We start from the raw sequence: 16,711 nt of genomic DNA, 5'->3' as shown, positions 1-16,711 counted from the left end.
AAAATTTTGATACAAGCAGCAGCTTCACAAAGAACACACATGTTCTTAATTCTTTTGGATATCTGACATTACCAAGAGACCATGTCTGGGTTAGACTGCTATAGGATCGGAAACCACGTGGGGAGAACTGAGTCATCCAGCCAGCACCATCCTAGACCAGTCAGCTTCCAGCTGACTGACCAGGTGAGCCCAGGTGCTTGGGCAAGCATGTTTCCCAAGCATGACTGGAGCAGATCAGCAGAGTAAAGCAACTGATTTATTGACCAATAAGAAAAAAGTGATCACTGAGTTTTATGTGGGTTTTTTTTTTAATGTAAGAGATAACTGATGTGGTCCATCCAGACTAGTATATTAATTAATCCTTATTTCATGCAAATAAGTCATTCTGTTTGCTCCTCACTCGTTCATATATTGTTTGAATTATTTAAGAAATTGTGTGACAAATGTGTGTTTCCTTTGTTAAAAAAGTACCCAACCACAAAATATACATTTGTCTCACTTTAGCCCTCATCATCATCAATCTTGTTCAAGCAATTTCAGCAGTGTCAACAAGATGTCATCTTTATGCCATCTCTCCATATACTATGGGACAAATGAGCAATTACTACAACTAGAGGAAGACTAGTTATTTCAGTAAGTGTGTGAATAAAAACCACGATATATTAATTAGGAGGGTTTTTTTCATTAATAAAAATGAGAGGTGCCTATCTGAAAGAGAAGATGAGCTGTCCAGTGTTAAAACAATTGAGACTAATCCGGTTGGTACTATGTACCTACTAGATGATGCTTGAGAGAAAATGTGTGACTCAGGAGAGAGATGTATGAATTCTTTACTCTAAAATGAATCTAAAACCCTGAATTCGAAAGGGACTGACGACAATATTGTAGGTCTGAAGAAATGAAGGCGAAAGAACAATTAAGGTAAACAATCTCACTTACTTGGATGCAGTTGGGAAAATGTCCCTTCTGACTGTTGTTATTAACCCCTTAAAGTTGTCTTAGAATCTGGAATAAGGCAAAAATAACAAAACATACATGTGTACATATCCATCAAGTTTTAATATAATTTATAATAGTGCCGAAACTTTGACCTAACCACGGACAGAAGCGAATCTGCCCTGGGTTAAGATGCCTTGCTAAAGAAGAATGTTTCTAACTCACATTCTTTTGTTAAATTAAACATTTTAATAGCATGTGTCAACACGAAGTGTGTAGACTTTTCTGGAGCTATAAAAAAAATCCATGGTGTGTGCAGAGACTTTAAATGAAAGAAAAATGTATAGACGTTTCAAATTTTTCTGTTACTTAGAATCTGTTTCAGGATGCTGATATTAGAAGTAAACATGTTGTGTTCATGTATCCATACTTTTCACACAATGCCTTAACTGTAGTCGAAAGGAAATGACAGATGTTTCATTTTCCGAAAGCCATATTAAATAACAATCACAAAATGCTCAGAGAGAGCATTCACTCTCCGATGCTCTCCCAGACGGAAATATGAAAGTCTGGCTTTTACTAATGAAAATAAGGTGATCTCAGTTTCTCTAAGGATTGTCGAAGTTTGAGGTCTCATGTGCATTTTAGTTCATTTAATATCTTTAAGATTTTATATTCAAAAGAAGATTACTCTCTCTGTGTACATATGTGTGTACAATTCTCATGTTTGAAGTCATCTCTTATTTCTTCATGAATGGTCCATCTAATCGGCTAATCAGTCTATTCAACTAAACATTGAAAACTAGTCACACTATAAATAGAGCCTAATGATAATTCTCGATGACATTTATGTGTGCCGCAAGAATCTCACATACACCCATTCAATTCTTACACCAAATTGTAAGTAGGCACATTGATTACCCCTTTTTAAAGAAGAGGGATCGAAAGCCTGCCCAACATAACATGCGGTGGAAAGAAAGAGTTTATCAAACCCAGAAGTCCAACCCATTCTCCGAAGGGCCTTTTGAGAGATGGTTTTCTTAAATAACAGCTATTAAGTCTGAAATAAATTTCTGTGAGTGGACCAGCCGTGGGTTAGAGATGAAGTGTGCTTCAATCTCTGTCATGCTTTAAGGTTATAGCTAAGCTGTATCCTAAACTCGGACGTCCTCCATGACTAGGTGAGGCCCTACGGCACCTAGTATGGGGGCTGTGTGGCCCTGATCAGTATGTTGACATGATCTGTTTGGGGTTTCTAACCATTCACTCAACACCGCATTATGCACGAGACCGTGGGCTGCCTATGGGCTAACGGTTAAACTAAATCATTGTCTCCCATAGTATCCTCAGGCCCTAGCGTTTTACTTTGCCCACAGCCATGCTCAAGTGTTTGTTGAAAGCTAGAACTTGGAAGCACAGTTTATACGACATGTTTGGGACATGGGGGATCAAAACTGGCGAGATGATTAGGTGAGCTCCAGACCATGCTATCTGCAGACTTCTTAGGTAAAATCTCGGGCATATTAATTTACACAATAGATAGCTTCCTGAAAAGCAGCTTGAAAAAAATCACACCTTCTGCAGTCCAATCATATTTTCTATCGATTTACATTATCTTCCCAGACTCTTAACCTTCATTTGGGATTGATCGTCAGTGGGTTCAATCTACCTTTAATTGAACTCTGCTACTTCCCCTTCTAATGGGCCTGCCCCCGTCTCAAGTAATTAGTGATCTAGGCAACCGCTACACAAAAACAATTCTACTACACACATACTCATATTTAATATAATAGAAAAATTATTTTTTTCTAATAATATTACAATTTTACATATCAAAATTTTAAAAGGAGAGATGTACTACTTTTTTATAGCAGTAGTCACTTTTGGAAAACATTTTCTTATGAAGTACTCACAGATTTGGGGTACTTTGCAGAGTAGAAATTATGAATTGATGTTCCTCCTTACCAATGAATTTCATTCATTTCACCTCAAATTAATTTTCATACCCTTTTAATCAGTTTTTCCTTCTTTTCCATGGAAAGCACTGCTCATTCATAGCTAATTAAGTTGTAGTCTGACAAAATAATAAAAGTGTGGCTTTGTAGTCAGGCTGGCCTAGGTTCAAATTCCTTTTCAGCACTCACTATATTTGTATCTTTGGACAAATTATTAAACTTCTTGGTATCTAATCTTCATCACTGAAAATTGTGGTAATAACAACTCAGAGGATTTTTTAAAGGGTAAATGACAATAAAAATGGTAAACCACTTAACACAATGTCTGTTACATGGTAGATCTGTTTACTAATATTTTTTGTCATTTCTTGCTTCCTTAGTAAATAAATACTGGTGCATTTATTGGTACTTCTGATTTGACCTTTATGGTTTAAACAGGTTTTCTGGCTTTTAGCAAGAAAACAAAATACACCTTAAGTCTTATATTGATTAGATTTAATATCCAATGTTTTATCAATAATAGAATTTGGCTCAATAATGAAATCTAACAATGGAATGCTGGTTTTATTCACAGCAATCAATGAGAATGTTGATTCAACCAGGATGGTGAACACACAACACAATATGATATATTATAGAATTACACATCTTAAATCTATATAATTTTATTATATAATGTAACCCCAATAAATTCAATACAAGGGAGAACTTTGGTTCATCCTATCAACTCCAGCTCTATGTCTGATAGGATTATCATTAGAATTTATGATGCCTGTGAGAATAAGACTCAGACAGTTGGAAAGTGTGGAAAATGCTTTAAAATATAAATTTGCTATAAATCACGACCAGTGCACTGGTGTTAAAGAAAATAATACGTGTCAGAGCATAATGACATCAACAAGTTTGTAAATTGTCTAGAAAGGTGACAAATAACTCTGATTTCCAAAACAAAGTTAGACACTGGAAATGTGTGTCTCTTCCATGTACCAGCCACACCGCCCATCTTTTACAGATACATATATGTACATATGTAGACACTCATGCAAATATGAATTCCAGCTAAATAAATATGACTCTATACATCAGTCAAAATGTATTTCTGTAATGAATTTTTAGTTCTAATTAATAGTCATGTTTAATCTGTTCCATAGTTTGTTCTTCTAAGGTAAATTCATAAGTAGTTGAGTCTTACAGTATTCCCTGACTCTGAACTCGAATTCATTTGGTGGTTTATAGGCGGATGGTTTCCAAAGGCCCAGATGGCAGATGCCCAATGTAATAATTCCTACATTCTGAGGTTGGGTGAATACAGAGCTGGAAGAGAAATACTCAGGTCTGCTAATAGAAATTTACTGTACCAGTTCCTCCCCAATCAGATCGCCAATTGCACCCCATTAGTGTCCTAATCAAACTGTAACTGTAATACATACATACAGATCATGTTTTCCAGCTACTGAAATATAGTCATTTCCCAAAGGGCTAATCACAGGAAATTACCGAACCTAGGAAAAACAAAATTCTATAGCTATAAAAATTCAAACTTGCCAGCATAAACTCATTTTTTTAAATATAAAAAATATTATCAAACAATGACATTATTCTTCATGGGAGATTATTTTTTTCCTGTAGCACTCAGATTTTAATTATGAAATGAGCATCAAACATGACAAATAGCCAGTAAGACCTAATGACTATCTTTTGCCCAGTCAGCTTTTTCTTTAGTTCCCTTTTGACGATCCTTGAGAAAGTAGAAATAACATTTCAAAAGTTCCAAGCAAGACAGAATCAAATACAGATGCCAGTTGAAGAAGATGATAAAATTTTCAAGTCTGCGGGCACAAAAGCTGTTTCTGCAGGTGTCCCCACACGGTGGTTTCTTAACCAGGAGGTAGCTGGGGTTTCACAATGGTTCGTGAAAGTATTTTCATTAATGGAAATACTGCAATGAAACAGGGCTTCCTGTCACTTAGAAACAAAGCCAGCATTCATCTCTTCTGCACATGTAGGGAACATACCAGCAGCAGAAAGAAAAGTAACGTTTTTGTTTGAGGAAAGCACGTGAGAAGTAGTTACGTGGAACAGACTTTGTTCTTGCTGGTACCGGAATTTTGTGTAGGGAAAAGGTGGGATGCTTATTAGATGGACTGCCTTTAGGGTTACGAATACAAAAGTACTTTTCTAAGTTTGTAGAATAACAGATGGGTCGACTAGTAAGGTGGATGGGGAGGGAGAGCTAGCACTGAGTAACCAAAAGGACCCTACCAAAAAAGGCCTTCAAAACTATGGTTGTTGAGGACAATCTGTGAAGGCCAGAGTACTGGAGTGACCCTGCCCAGGCCAAATCAAGTTGTGTTTGGAGACCTGGAGGGAAAAGATGTTGTAGAATTAAATACACATGAGCTAGTATTCTGATATCTGCATTGACTGACAATGAGCATAAAGGAAATAAATATTACTTTCACAGAATTCGGTTAATACAGAAATACTTTCTTCTAAAGCCACAACCCGCTAACGTGGTAGCTGGATCATGCTTTACAGCAATATTTCAAGGCTGATTTGAAGTCTCTGATCATGGATTTGTGCTACCTTGTTGTTTGAAATGGACGACTGGTGAGATTCTTCATTTTTATATATTTCCATATTTTCCAGTTAAAGTGTTTACTTTATAATCGTTTTAGATTTACAGAAACATGAGGATGGGACACAGAATTCCCATACACCCCACGCCCAGTTTTGCCTACGACTAACACATTACTTTGGCTCATTCGTCAGAGTTAATGAACCGATATCAATACATTACTACCAGCTAAAGACTATACTATATTCAGAATTCCTTAGTTTTTACCGAATGTCTTTTTTCTATTCCAGGGTCTCACTGCAGATACCTCTTATTTAGTAGCTATGTGTCATTAGGCTCTCGTTGATGACGAGTTTCTGAGATGTTTCTTGTGTTTTATGACCTTGCAACATATCCCTCAATGGGGCTTTTGCCAATTGCTTTTTCGTGATTGCACTGGGATTATGGGGTTTGGGGGGGAGGACCATGAAGGGGAAGTGCCATTCTCACTCCGTCCTGTGAACATACTGCCAACGTGACTTCGCACCCGACCAAGGCTCACAGTTGCCCATTTCGTGCCCTCTGCTTCATCTTGACCAGGCTTCTGTCAGGCTTCTCCCCTCTCCACAGCCCCTGAACTCGTCCCGCCCCTGAGTGTGAGCACACCCTAAAATGGAGAGCACGCCTCCCTTATGGACTCGTTCTGCATCAGCTGCCCACTCTGAGACACATCTCCTACCAAACCCCACTGATTGCTATTCTTCCTCATTTGCCTGCTAGGATGCAATAATGAAACACCACTGGGTGACGGAATAGAAATTCATTTCCTCACAGTCTGATGGCTACAAGTCCAAGACCAAGGTGTTGGCAGATTTGGTTTCTTCTAAGGCCTCTCACCTTGGCTTATAGATGGTCAGCATCTTGCTATGTCCTCACTTGCACCCCCAGTGTGTTTGAGTGTGTCCAAATTTTGTGTTCTTGTAAGGATACCAGCCAGATTGGATTATGGCCCATCCGCTTGACCTTATTTAGCATTCATCCTTACGAACAGTCACATTTTGTGGTACTGGGGGGTAGGGCTTCAACATATGTGTTTGGGGACACCATTCAGCCATAACACCCAACTTCACTTTACTTACTGCTTGATCCTTCTTATCGTATAAAAGAAAGCCTTTTACTGTTGAGTTTTTGAGGCATTTGCATATTTCTAAGACCTGAGTGTCCCCTTAATGATGTACATACATTCTGATAAATGCACCATTTGGCGATTGTCAACGTGCAATACAGAGTGTATTTACACAAACATCGCAGAGTGTACTTACACAAGCTGCCTGTGATGGGCTACTACACACCTAGTCTGTACGGTACAGCCTCTGGCTTGTGGACTACAAGCCTGCAGAGAATGTAAATAAGCACAAGAGCAAACTATGCAATCGAGAGGCACAGCGAACGCAAGAGGCATGAGGCCGCTGTCTGCGTAACACAGCACGTTTCCCAGCAAACTTCTTTTTTTTTTTTTTTTTTAATATATTTATTGATTATGCTATTACAGTTGTCCCATTTCCCCCCCACTCCACTCCATCCTTCCCACCCCCCTCCCTCCCACATTCCCCCCCCCCATAGTTCATGTCCATGGGTCATACTTATAAGTTCTTTGGCTTCTACATTTCCTACACTATTTTTACCCTCCCCCTGTCTATTTTCCACCTATCATCTATGCTACTTATTCTCTGTACCTTTACCCCCCTCTCCCCCTCCCACTCCCTTATTGACAACCCTCATGTTCTAGTTGTTTTCCTAGTTTGCTCTTGTTTTTGTTTTATGTGTGGTTGTTAATAACTGAGTTTGCTGTTATTTTTACTGTTCCTATTTTTGATCTTCTTTTTCTTAGGTAACTCCCTTTAACATTTCATATAATAAGGGCTTGGTGATGATGAACTTCTTTAACTTGACCTTATCTGAGAAGCACTTTATCTTCCCTTCCATTCTAAATGATAGCTTTGCTGGATACAGTAATCTTGGATGTAGGTTCTTGCATTTAATCTTGGGTAATGTAATTATGATGTGCCTTGGTGTGTTCCTCCTTGGGTCCAGCTTCTTTGGGACTCTCTGAGCTTCCTGGACTTCCTGGAAGTCTATTTCCTTTGCCATATTAGGGAAGTTCTCCTTCATTATTTGTTCAAATAAGTTTTCAATTTTTTGTTCTTCCTCTTCTCTTTCCGGTACCCCTATAATTCGGATGTTAGAACGTTTAAATATGTCCTTTAGGTTCCTAAGCCTGTCCTCATTTTTTTGAATTCTTGTTTCTTCATTCTTTTCTGGTTGGATGTTTGTTTCTTCCTTCTGGTCCATACCATTGATTTGAGTCCCAGTTTCCTTCTCATCACTATTGGTTCCCTGTACATTTTCCTTTGTTTCTCTTAGCATAGGCTTCATTTTTTCATCTGTTTTTCGAACAGATTCAACCAAGTCTGTGAGCATAATGATAACCAGTGCTTTGAACTGTGCATCCGATAGGTTGGCTATCTCTTCGTCGCTTAGTTGTATTTTCTCAGGAGCTTTGAAGTGTTCTGTCATTTGGGCCATTTTTTTTTGTTTGTCTTGGCGCGTCTGTTACTTTAAGGGGCGGAGCCTTAGGTGTTCCCCTGGGCGGGGTAATGCTGGTGGCTGCACTGTGACGCTGTACGTGGGGGAGGGGCCGAGTGGGAGCAATGGCGCCCGCCTCACTCTCCTCCGGATTTCAATCTTTCACTCCGATACCCACAATCAAACTGGGCCACTCTGGTGCTGGTTCCCGAGTAAGTGGGCCTGTGCACACTCTAGGCCCCTGTGGGTCTCTCCCAGCAACCTCTCCTGTGAGGCTGGGAGTCTCTCCTGCTGCCACCCCAACTCCCAGGGGCGCTTTCAATCAGAGGTTTGAGGCTTTATTTCCCCGAGCTGGAGCCCTGGGTTGCGCAGCGGTCTGCTTCGCTCCCCCGTTCGTCAGGTTTATCTGTGGGCAAATGTGGTGCCGCAGGGTGCTACCCGCTGCTCTGCCTGCCCCACTCTCCGCCACTCTGAGTCCGGCCCTCTGGGTTTATCTGTGCAAACGTGGGGCCACAGGGTCTGCTAGTGCTCAGACTGCCTGCGCCATTTGTCCCACACTCCTCCAGTCTCAGTCCCGCCACAGCCACGCGAGTCCTCTCGACCCGGGTGCCCGTCTCCACCCCTCCTACCAGTCTGGATGAATGTTTATTTTCTATTTCCTTGGTGTCAGTCCCCCTTGCTGTTCGATTCTCTGTCAGTTCTGGTTGTGCGAGGAGGCGCAGTGTGTCTACCTATGCCGCCATCTTGGTTCCTAGCAAACTTCTTTTATAAGTAGAAAGAGTATAGTCTAAAGTAACAACGTAAATTATGGGATAGTAAATACATAGACTGGTAGCACAGCTGTTTATTACCCTTACCAGGTTTTGGGTACTGTCCACATTTGCATTTGCTGTACTTCTGCATGACCGGCAGGCAGCACAGTAGGTTGGTATGCAGCAGCCTCGCCACGGAGGCATGAATAATACATTGCACTACAACACTAGATGGCTGTGATGTCAATAGGTGACAGAAATTTTCCAGCTTCACTACAACTTTTTTTTTTATTGTTCAATTGTAGTTGCCAGATCTTATGGGACCACAGCTATACATGCGGTCCATCTCTGACTGAAGCATCTTATGCCGCACATGACTGTAGTCTTTCTGTAGTCTGTATTTAAAGTATCTGTGGATTCTATATCATCTATATATTTTTTTAAATTTTTTTCATCTTCCCCTGAGAATATTTTTTTCAGTGCTTTTTAGAGAGAGAGGGAGGGAGAGAGAGAAACATTGATGCAAGCATGGGAGAAGCATGGATTGGCTGCCTCCTGTACGCACCTGGACTGGGGACAAACCCGCATCCTAGGTATGTGCCCTGACCGGGGATTGAACCCATAATCTTTGTGTTGCAGGATGATGCTGCAGCCAACTGAGCCACACTGGCCAGGGCTCTATGTCATCCATATATTTTAAATGACTCCATGAAATGAATTGGGATGACTCAGAGTGCTTGACATCCGAAGGAACTGATTCGAGTGGGAATACCTGAAGTGAAGATTGGCACTGACTAGGTTACTTTGGCTCTGATTGAAGAAATGTAACAAATAAAGAGTTGTAATCTGCACAGCATAGATGATGCCAGGTTCAAAATCTTAAGAATGTTAGAGGGCACTATAGCGACTCTTTGTCCAGTGAACCAGCCTAACTTTAATGCAGCAAGCAGATCCTTTGTTTTTGGCTGGAGGCTGTAAGCCACAAAAAGAACATGAACACATTTTTATGACAGGACAGAAACGATATTTTGACATGTCCATGATTTAGACAATTTGCTTGAAAATAACTACTTCATAAATTCTGAGGATGAAAATAAAATTGCACTCAGCTCGGTTTCAGCATTTTTAGGAAGCATACATTGCAGACTTGTAAAAGAAATAGACAAAAAAGAGAGAGTATATGAAAAAGAAAGTGAGTACAGTTATTAGCAAGGATTGATTACCGAAGTTGATTAACTAGTTGTAAATGTTTGAAACCCTTTAAGCTTTCTATTTTTATGATTGCTTCCTTCCTGTTTTTCTACTGGCTGCTTAGCATCTTATAAACTCCCACTACATAGTCTATAGATCCCTAGAATGAAATCCTAAAGACCAAATCCTAGAGGTTACAGGTTTGGGGAGACAAGCAGGTCTACCTTGTCATGTTTAAACTAATTTTGACTTCATACATATTTTGTAATGAGATAATACACATAAAGTGTCTAGGATGACATATGGTAAGATGCTCAATCAGTATAAGTAGCAGCAACATCAGAGCCAGTAGTAGTAATTATTAGTCGTTATAAAAGTTCCCTTCCGTCAGGCGCTATTTCTCTAATTACAGCTTGACCTGTGTACTCTGATGTTTAGAAGGTGGCAGCAGCTAATTGAATCTGTTTGGCCTCTTCTTTCCCCTCACCCTGTTCTATTAGAAATAAGAAAGACATTTTGTGTCCATTATATTAGCCACATGCTTCTACTCCTGGATCAAATTTTACAGGAGAGGTGATTATTTTTCCCCATCTTTGTAAGGTGTGTCCTGCATTAATTTGAGTGAGCCAAAGACTGACCGAAGGCAGAGCTAAATCAGGGGATTACTTAGATCCTGAGACTCTGTTTCTTACAACTTGACCCACACCCACTGGCATAGTCTGTTTCCTTTCCCAGAACCAACACCACGGACCGATCACCGATGATGGAGTTCCCCTTGGACATTTCACCCTGTAAGTTTTGGCCTGGTGACAGCGCTTTGACCACAAGGAAAGTTATTGACTGGTTTAGGAGGTCTGATTACAACAGGCGTAATAAATTTTGAACCAAGAAAACGCTGAAGATGGGTTTTCTTATCCTTGTTCAAACTCTTGGCAATGTGACTATAAAAAGTGGATAGAAAGAGAGAAAAAAATGAAGTGGTGAAACGCATGATTTTAAAGACCTCAATTATGGGGGCCTCCCAGGAAAATCACCCTGTGGCCCCTCAGTCTGGCTGCTGTTTCACTGTTGTTTTAGCATAAACCTTTGTGTTATCTGTCTGGATGAATTAACCAGCAAAGCACGATAAACATCCACAGTTAGCAAGTACCAGCTTTCCTTAGGGAAAGGAGTTCTTTTCCTTATTTTCTTCTTGTTATTTATGAGGCTTGAATAAACTATTAGGACATCAAAACATTTAAGTTATTGCTCTTATAACCAACTTCTTTCTTTATGCCTGGTTCACTGAAATTACTAGCAGCATGTGTCACTTTAAACCGTTTCAACCCTGGAATTTCCCAATTGGACCAATGATACCATTCAAAATTTACCTAAAATAGGGTTACCAGGTAAATCATATTTCTCACTCAGACAACAAAGCTGTATATGTTATCTATCCTTTTACATGCATATTAACACTTCCGTCAGAATTTACCAACTCCATCGCATGTGCGGCCTTGATGGGGTGGAAAGTGCACTTTCATTTAAACAAGGAATTTACAGACAGCGATGTCGGTTACCATGTTTGTTTATGCACCTTCCCAACCTCTGTTCTAACTGTAAGTTAAGAATCTGATGTGTATGTTTATACACAGCCATGCCTGAATCAACTTGTAACTGTAAGCCTTTGGGGAGGTAGAGTGTTTGAACATCTGCACTTACCACATGTTTTCAGCTGGAAAGGAAACATCGTCTAGGAGACCAAGGTTTAAAAAAGGAAGTGATGGCGATGACATTCTGTAGGTGTTCCAGATGCTGAGAAACGCATTCTACAAATAGGACTTGGGATTCACTGTAGCAAATAAGGGTGTACAATGATGTTTTAAACTGGAATGGACATACTGAAATTACTGTTTTCACAAAAATAACAACAGATTGAATTATATGTCAATCTCTTTATATAATGCTTTCCTTAAAAAAAAAAATCAATGAATGCTTTTATTCTAAAACGGAAAAGAATCTCTGGAATAATATCAATTTCAAAAAATCTCCAAGTCACATTCTGTGTTTATTAAACAGATTAAGCATTACAGTACTCTCTTTTGAAGTGCAAAAATAATCTCTTCTAATCGCAACTGGAATTTGTCCTTCATTAAATAATTGCCTAGTGGTTAGTATGTTTCTTACAATACTTAAAAGAGAATATTGATCTCAGTCTTCTCTTGTAGAAATTGAATTAATCTCTCTATTGGAACCCTACGGCTTATATTTACAATGTATGTATCTATCAGCAGAAACTAATTAATTGGACTCTGTAACCTTCTAAGAGTAACCTTAAAGCATGTAACAGTTGTCTGTGCAGTTTGAAGAAAGCACTGGGAGCTAATTTGAACAGAACTTTCCTGAAATGTCAGGAACCCTTTAATCTGATAAAGAAAGTTCATGTAAGGAAAACTCTTTCATCGCCGACTTTCATACACTACAAAACTAACAATTTAACCTTTCTGCGTATGGGCAAGTTCATTTGTCTTGTTATATATGCTGCTAGGATGTACCATACAAATAAGTGTACAACCTCAGGTGGTTTTGGCATTCTGCGTGTACATAGTTTTAGGAAAGTAAATACATGGGCAGTTTGTTTTAACATTAGCATTGTTTCCATTATGAGTTCACACATACATTCACGTAATTGTGTTCGCGAATCTACCTTGCTGCCTGGTGGTGAAGTTCTGAAAGAGGTGTGGAGAAAACAGTTTTTTAATAAAATTAATGGTCTTGAATGTATTTTAGTAAGCTGGTTTTTAAAAACTGTTTAAACTAGATTTGGGGGGAGAATACTTTTAAATCTAGTAATAAACTTGGTAATTTAGCATTTTATTGAATGAACAGGTTTTCCTGTTTTTCCTTTCTTTGAAGAAAAGCACACCTGCCCCTATATTTTTAAAGATGGCTGTGTGATACATGGCTAGAAATACTATTATTTGATTCAAGGAATACTGAGATCGTATTTTTGATATTGGATGTTTATGACTATTTCAGGCTTCTGTAATATGACCTTTAAAATGTCAGCTGCAATTGACTTCAAAACAGGCAATCAGCATTTTACAATATTCTTAACTTTGGGGGGCTCTTACATTTTACATTTAGATAACTTAAAATACAACAATGATTTCAGTTCAAAAATTTCTCCTTAAGGGTCAGCATTAGCTTGTGCCTGTGGGTAGCATGAGGAAGCTGCTATCTGCCAGTCTTATGTCACTAAGATCAGCAAGGAGCTCTGACTTCCCAGCTCCCCATCACAGTCTGGGAATATTTTTAAGTGAAGTAACTGGACCAGAAAACTAGCTGGAGGTCTCTCATTACTTATTCTGGCTTGTTACTTCAGAATTTCTTTAGTTGTAGCTTTTTGTATTCATGCTTCAGTCATGAAAAGGGCTTGGAATTCTCTTTTTTTTTTTTTTTTTGTAATTTCAGAGGAATTGTCCAGGATTCCAAATGAAATCATGGTATGATATGATACCCCAGAAGTTTTAAAATAAAATTCCTGTAGAAAATCAAGGAGACCAGCAGACCAATGCCACATCAATGAAAACCAAATCTATGTCAACAAATTACAAATAGTTGATATAATATGCGTATTGATAATAGAGTTTAACCTCCTCTTAGATCACAAGACAAAGTGTTTTGTTTTTACTTTTGTTACATCAGACAAGCCTCAAAACTAACTTAACCAAGCTCCATCTTAGCTGACATGCTCTTTGCCACATTAGAGCTGAACAAAGGTCACAGGTACTGCAACAGTTACTGTATCACCTAATCTCATATCACTGAAAGATCAAGACAAACTTCCAGCTAGTGACGTGGCTCGACGTGAAATAATATCGAAAAGAAACTTTTCCAAACTTTGTCCATCAGAAATTTGAAACTATAAAGAAATTGAGAGAATGTACATATTCCTGCCAATATGTTTTAGGCAACTTTGGGATAAATATTTTAAAGTATTATTAATATACTGAATATTCTCTATAATTTAAAACGGTTTTTAACTGAAATATTTGAAAATACCAGTGCCTTGGAAATCCTGTGAATTATGAATTTACTCTTATCAGACATTTTTAAAGTTCTCACAGAGCTGGGAAAACTAGAGAGTTTGGGGAAATGAAGACAAAATCAGCATAATACCAAGCATTTATAAATTATGTAATTATGCATATTACGCTGCTTTGTATAAATACAAAGATGGTGCTTTTGCAGCACATTAAAAACGGAAATGTAGAACATATCTCTTTTTGGATAAAAGAAAACATTGGACTGAACCATATGGGGTAAGTAATTTTAAAACTAATATTGAAAAGTCCCAAAATAAAACTTTAAAATTATAACTTTACAATTCGAAGAAATCTTTGAGGCAAGATATAAAATTGGTAATTGCATATTTAAATATGGTAACTAAGTAAAAAAAAAAACCACCCAACATTATTTTTCAGTCAGATATTTGGCCAAATGGGATTTCATTCATGCCTGAGAAATGGTATTTTTGATACATCTCTTTTCCTTCCAGTCATAGAAGAATAGAGTTTATTCACTGTTGACTGAAAATGTTCTTTTCTTTATAGACTATAAACGTCCTCTCTACTTTCACCATTTACTTTTTTCTTCCAAATACTGTCACGTATTGACATGCATGTCACATCACCTTTTCTTAATTTCCTAGTGCACCCAAGGAGAGACTCTGCAATGAATCCTCTGTATTCGCACCAGCCACCGGCTTCCCAACCGTCCTCGAGTCACTGCAGCTATAATCAGTCCTCCTCCAATTTTCACATCCCCCGTCCATGGGACACTTTGCACGCGCTCCCCACGGATTTAAACCTTTTGTAAGTGAGGTTGGAAAATGACCTAAGTCATGCATGGGAACAAGAATCACAGGTCTTCCAATGAAGTGAGCATTTGTGTATGCAAATGCTTCCATTTTCACCATACTTTACTGTTAAACGTGTGCTCCTTTAGGAAATGCTCTAACCCTATGCTACCTATTTGATGGTATGGAAGAGCGAGAGCCGCTGACTGCCAAGTGTCACTCTAATGATTGCAGATGACTGGCATTTAAATACTTCATGTGAGGGAATCTGATTAGGAGCAACTCTTCTCTAAAGTACGGTTCACAGAAGGAGCATTTACAGCCACACAGGAATAGAAAATATACACAGGCACTAATTAGGGTTCAGGTTAAAATGCCAAGTAAAAATGGCTTTGTGATTAAAATTGTCCAGGCTTTTAGCGCTTATCACACACAGCAATATAATCAGACTACCAAGTTACTGGGACCCTGAACGGGACAGCAGGACGTAATCCAATTACAAGGGACTAACAGTGCAAGATGCTCTTGTCAAAACTCAGCCGAGCGAGATTGTACAAACCTGTTGACACTGGTACTCCTGTGTTCTCTACAGACTCGTAACACATTCTTAATATGTCCCTGTGGCTACTGTTTTCTAAGCAATATCAACAATATTGAGTGACCTCACCTAAGAGTTAATCATATGTGTATATAAATATGTACATAATTATAAGATGACAGGTAAAAATGGAGCAGAATTATAAAAACAAAGGTAAATTTTCATTAGAAAAACAAACTTGAGACTCAGTGATATGATACAGTGCATGAATTACAATGTCCTTGCATTTTCTCTTAATATCACAAGCATTTCACATGTTTGTGCTACCTGTTAATTGTACACACAGGCTCTTGATAATCCCCATGTAAGACTATTACAGCACATGGTTGTGAGTGAGTGCTTACCCCACATTGTAATGATCTGATCAAAATTTACAAAGTCTATCATCCCTCATCATTGGTTCCCCCAAACTATAAACTTATTAAAAATACAATGAAACATATACACTGCATGATACTGTAACCAGGGGAGAAGTATGGCTTATGCAGATTATAGTGAATAATTGTGTACATTTAGAAGTACCATGTATTATGAATTGCATCTCGGATCACAGTTTGAGATCAAGTTCCCAACTAGGAACTCAGAGCCCATGGAAAGGTACACCATCACACACATTCCCCTTAGGAAACATTTGCTAGTACCTTCATTTAACAGCAGCTTTTATAAAAATACTTACCTAAAGGGAGACTAATAAGAAAAAACATAGCAGTTCAACAGAGAGCTGGCATTATATTCAAAGTAGTCATGATTAAAGTGTGTAAAACTACAACCATGTAACAAATACGCAAATCTTCACTGTGTCTTACCTGTAGAAGCGGTGTCTTGAGAGTGTGGAGTGCTGAAAAGACGCAAGTCTCTAAATTAGAAAACAAGGGGGTGTCTGCACTCCCAGTTTCAGCACAGCTAGTGCTCTACGCATAAGTAATAAACTGCCTCTTCAAAGTCGTCCTGACCACGGTGTGCACGGGCAGTAGCTGGAATCACTGCCGGAAAGCCTGTCGCTGCTGCTGCTCCTGCAGCCTTCTGCCTTCGCAGGGAGACCTAACATAGGAGTGTGCCGGAGAGCATCCTTAGTCCCCCTCCTCTCCCCCTCCTCTTTGCGTGGTTTTTCTTCCTATCTGAGTGTGTGCGTGTCTCTCTCCCTCTCTCCAGCCCCCCCTCTCACTCTCCCCCCATCACTAATGGAGAGTTACCATTTGGCTTATTCGGCAGACAGTCAAAGAGGACAGGCTGGCAGGCAACTGTGCAGTCCCCCTCCCCTGCTGAGATACATGAATGTGTTGTGAATTAAAGACA

General features: G+C 39.0%; 1 protein-coding gene across 1 annotated transcript in view; it reads right to left on the bottom strand.

Annotated features, from left to right (window-relative positions):
* LOC139441028 (teneurin-2-like) overlaps positions 1-16,358 on the bottom strand; it is a 2,123,458-nt gene extending 2,107,100 nt beyond the window's left edge. The window contains exon 1 of the mRNA XM_071221851.1: positions 16,222-16,358. The gene's annotated coding sequence lies outside the window, so the exon portion shown is untranslated. The remainder of the gene's footprint in view (positions 1-16,221) is intronic.
* Between the last annotated feature and the right edge of the window lie 353 nt (positions 16,359-16,711).

Source organism: Desmodus rotundus, chromosome 6 (assembly GCF_022682495.2).
Source record: "Desmodus rotundus isolate HL8 chromosome 6, HLdesRot8A.1, whole genome shotgun sequence".
Taxonomy (NCBI): Eukaryota; Metazoa; Chordata; class Mammalia; order Chiroptera; family Phyllostomidae; genus Desmodus; species Desmodus rotundus.
This window is presented reverse-complemented; position numbering and strand designations above follow the sequence as displayed.